Below are 5,000 nucleotides of genomic sequence, written 5' to 3'. Positions count from 1 at the left end.
TTTTGTGTGTGTTTTTGTATGAGAAAATATAAAAGGTGCGAAAAAATTAAACAAAAAAATTTGAAAATAATACTTATCATTAACGTGTACGACAAATGAAAAGAAAGAAAATCTCTTTTATTTGCGTGGTTGTACACAAAAATTAAAATATTATTTCAAAGTATCAATAGGCGATAGCGAACGCTAATCAAAGCGTGTCGCAACGCACACGTCGCGAATCGACGAGAGAGAGTCAACCGTCTCGGATTCGATTTTGATTCGTATCATTCACGTGTTTTTTGTATTTTTTTCTTTTTTTGCGAGTCTTTGACAACAACAAAACAAAAAGAAAAAACCAACGTTAATGATCCTTCCGCAGGTTCCCCTACGGAAACCTTGTTACGACTTTTACTTCCTCTAAATGATCAAGTTTGGTCAACTTCCCAGCAACGCCGACGGCCGTGAGGCCACCGCGTGTCGGTCCGAAGACCTCACTAAATCATTCAATCGGTAGTAGCGACGGGCGGTGTGTACAAAGGGCAGGGACGTAATCAACGCGAGCTTATGACTCGCGCTTACTAGGAATTCCTCGTTTATGGGGGATAATTGCAAACCCCAATCCCCAGCACGAAGGAGTTTCAACGGGTTGCCCGGGCCTCTAGGCCAGGGAGAACATGTTGATTCCTTCAGTGTAGCGCGCGTGCGGCCCAGGACATCTAAGGGCATCACAGACCTGTTATTGCTCAATCTCGTGCGGCTCGAAGCCGCCGGTCCCTCTAAGAAGAATTTTAATACGTCGCCAGTGAGTTGCGCTCCCCGAGAGTCGCGCACACCTTGAATGACGACGCCTATTTAGCAGGCTAGAGTCTCGTTCGTTACCGGAATTAACCAGACAAATCGCTCCACCAACTAAGAACGGCCATGCACCACCACCCACCGAATCAAGAAAGAGCTGTTAATCTGTCAATCCTTCCGGTGTCCGGGCCTGGTGAGATTTCCCGTGTTGAGTCAAATTAAGCCGCAGGCTCCACTCCTGGTGGTGCCCTTCCGTCAATTCCTTTAAGTTTCAGCTTTGCAACCATACTCCCCCCGGAGTCCAAAATCTTTGGTTTCCCGGAAGCTGCCCGCCGAGCCATTGTAGTAACGTCGGCGGATCGCTAGATGACATATTTACGGTTAGAACTAGGGCGGTATCTAATCGCCTTCGAACCTCTAACTTTCGTTCTTGATTGATGAAAACACCTTTGGCAAATGCTTTCGCTGATGTTCGTCTTGCGACGATCCAAGAATTTCACCTCTAACGTCGCAATACGAATGCCCCCAGTTATCCCTATTAATCATTACCTCGGAGTTCTGAAAACCAACAAAATAGAACCGAGATCATATTCTATTATTCCATGCACGAAATATTCAAGCGGCATTTTGAGCCCGCTTTGAGCACTCTAATTTGTTCAAAGTAAAATTGTCGGCCCACCTCGACACTCACCGAAGAGCACCGCGATAGGATTTTGATATTGAACCGGCGTTTTACCGCCGGCTCACCGACGATATGCTCCGCAGACGTGTCAGTATCACCGCGGATGCGGTGCACCGACAGCGCGGCGCACAAATGCAACTACGAGCTTTTTAACCGCAACAATTTTAGTATACGCTATTGGAGCTGGAATTACCGCGGCTGCTGGCACCAGACTTGCCCTCCAATTGTTCCTCGTTAAAATATTTAAAGTGTACTCATTCCGATTACGAGGCCTCGTAAGAGTCCCGTATCGTTATTTTTCGTCACTACCTCCCCGTGCCGGGAGTGGGTAATTTGCGCGCCTGCTGCCTTCCTTGGATGTGGTAGCCGTTTCTCAGGCTCCCTCTCCGGAATCGAACCCTGATTCCCCGTTACCCGTGACAACCATGGTAGTCGCAGAAACTACCATCGAAAGTTGATAAGGCAGACATTTGAAAGATGCGTCGCCGGTACTGGACCGTGCGATCGGCAAAAGTTATCCAGATTCATCAAAATTAACGACTTCGGACGCATGGCCCTCCGCCGATTGGTTTTGATCTAATAAAAGCACTCATCCCATCACTGGTCAGAGTTCTGATTGCATGTATTAGCTCTAGAATTACCACAGTTATCCAAGTAACTGAGTAAGATCTAAGGAACCAAAACTGATATATTGAGCCATTCGCGGTATCGCCTTAATACGGCTTGCACTGAGACATGCATGGCTTAATCTTTGAGACAAGCATATAACTACTGGCAGGATCAACCAGGGAGCTGCTTACGCAAACGACACGCCTACACCGCGGTCACGCGGCTTCGGCGAGCCGCTGGCTCGGCGGCGTCGAGGGGCGCGCGCTTGCGCGCGCGCCTTCTCGACACGCGTGAACGTAACGCGTCGAATTTGCACGCGACGCGACGTTCGCGCTTCATATCGATAGACTAACTTTGACCGGTCTACGAGCGGCCGTCCCGTCACGATCTCGCAACGAGGTGATGTACAACGATGCTCGACCACTGTGAGGGACATAAAACTGCAACGAACACGACCCCGCGGGCGGGAATCGATGTTGTGACAATTTGAAAATTGAACATTCATCTAAACGCAACTTCTCAATTTTTATTCAATACGTTATTGTAAACATATTAAAACTCGGCTGGCAATTACATGCGCACACACACGCATGATTCGCACTAGATACGATCAACGCCCGGAGCTTGAGGGATAAATTCCAACACGACGCTGCGCACACCGTTTCGACGATGGGCGCGTGTGCGTCCTCTTTTATACATTCTTTCCATATACGGTCGCCGTGGCGACCGCGCACGTGTCGAACACGCTAGGCGCCCTGCGTTGAGGTGTGCCTAGAAGCGTATTCTTTTAACATCACAGATAACACCGGGGGAGACGGTCCCAAATCTTGGTCGATTGGTAACATCACCATACGGTCTGCGAACGCGGTGCTATAATATAATTTTATATTATATTATATAAAATATGAGGAGGAGTAGTATGTATATTCTTTGTTATTTTGTGTTGACACAAGAGAGATATATAAAATGTACTATACACCACACACACAGAGAGAGAGAGAGCTGGGAAAGATCTCGGCGGTCTCGCATTCGAAATACGAATTTGATATAATTTCCTCCGAAAATCCATACCCATATCTATATCATCCATGCGCGAATATATGTATATAATATTCTCACACTTCGCACAAACACAAAAACAAGAACACATTCTCTCTCGTCCGTCGTTCGTGTCTATTTGAGACGAACGACGCGCGGCAACGAGAACGAGTCGACGCTGTGCGCACGACTGTTTCGCTCCACATCTATACCGAGAGCAATAGTCCGCGTCGGCATTGGAGCGGACGTCGAATGTTTCTCGTAGAGCGAGCGAGAGAGAGACGATTTTTCATTTTATTATGTATGTGTATTGGCGTGCAGTAGTAGCACGTAGTAGTACTAGTAGTAGTAGTAGTAGTAGTAAAAAAATATTATTATTTATTTTATTGACTGATATGATTTTGTTTGTTTTCTTTTTTTTGCATAGACATTTGTATTGATAGATATGTTTCTCGTTGAAGCTCGCAGCACACGCTCAGAGAAATGGCAATGTGGGTTTATTTGAAGAAAAGAAAAAACAAAAAAAACAATTATATTTATTAATAATATGTATGTATGTATGTATGTATGTATGTATGTATGTATGTATGTATAATAATGAATTATAATAATTATTCCGATGCAACGTCAGAGGAAAATGTTTCTCGTACAGGTGCGGCGCGCGACGGCCGGCCGCTCGACAGTTTCGCGCCGAATGTTTCTCGTTGAAGCTCGCAGCACACGCTCAGAGAAATGGCAATGTGGGTTTATTTGAAGAAAAGAAAAAACAATTATATTTATTAATAATATGTATGTATGTATGTATGTATGTATGTATAATAATGAATTATAATAATTATTCCGATGCAACGTCAGAGGAAAATGTTTCTCGTACAGGTGCGGCGCGCGACGGCCGGCCGCTCGACAGTTTCGCGCCGAATGTTTCTCGTTGAAGCTCGCAGCACACGCTCAGAGAAATGGCAATGTGGGTTTATTTGAAGAAAAGAAAAAACAAAAAAAACAATTATATTTATTAATAATATGTATGTATGTATGTATGTATGTATGTATGTATGTATGTATGTATAATAATGAATTATAATAATTATTCCGATGCAACGTCAGAGGAAAATGTTTCTCGTACAGGTGCGGCGCGCGACGGCCGGCCGCTCGACAGTTTCGCGCCGAATGTTTCTCGTTGAAGCTCGCAGCACACGCTCAGAGAAATGGCAATGTGGGTTTATTTGAAGAAAAGAAAAAACAATTATATTTATTAATAATATGTATGTATGTATGTATGTATGTATGTATAATAATGAATTATAATAATTATTCCGATGCAACGTCAGAGGAAAATGTTTCTCGTACAGGTGCGGCGCGCGACGGCCGGCCGCTCGACAGTTTCGCGCCGAATGTTTCTCGTTGAAGCTCGCAGCACACGCTCAGAGAAATGGCAATGTGGGTTTATTTGAAGAAAAAAAAAAAAAAAAAAAAAACAATTAATTTATTAATAATATGTATGTATGTATGTATGTATGTATGTATGTATGTATGTATGTATGTATGTATGTATGTATGTATAATAATGAATTATAATAATTATTCCGATACAATGTCAGAGGAAAATGTTTCTCGTACAAGATCGCCACGCGACGCGACAAGATGCCGTTCAACGGCACGATATCTACAACTCTGTCGATAGATATGTAGATAGTATCTACTCTGTCAAGTATATGTGTGTAACGTGTGGTGGTGTGTGGTGTGGGGTTTTGTTAGCGATAGCGATACGTTTCTAGTTAAAATTGAATATTTAAAAATAAAAACTCTTCTGGTAAGAAAAACTATTTATGGTTTATTATGGTGTGTCTAGTGCAACAACATCAACATTGTCATAATCATAATAATATAATTATTATTA

At 43.5% G+C, this 5,000-nt stretch overlaps 1 non-coding gene across 1 annotated transcript; it reads right to left on the bottom strand.

Moving 5' to 3' along the window:
- Positions 1-341: 341 nt before the first annotated feature.
- LOC123719556 lies at positions 342-2,247 on the bottom strand. Its single transcript, XR_006755623.1, has one exon. It is a non-coding gene; the product is annotated as a small subunit ribosomal RNA (ribosomal RNA).
- Between the last annotated feature and the right edge of the window lie 2,753 nt (positions 2,248-5,000).

Source organism: Pieris brassicae, unplaced genomic scaffold (assembly GCF_905147105.1).
Source record: "Pieris brassicae unplaced genomic scaffold, ilPieBrab1.1, whole genome shotgun sequence".
Lineage (NCBI taxonomy): Eukaryota > Metazoa > Arthropoda > Insecta > Lepidoptera > Pieridae > Pieris > Pieris brassicae.
Note: the sequence above shows the minus strand (reverse complement) of the source record. Positions and strands in the feature narration are given on the sequence as shown.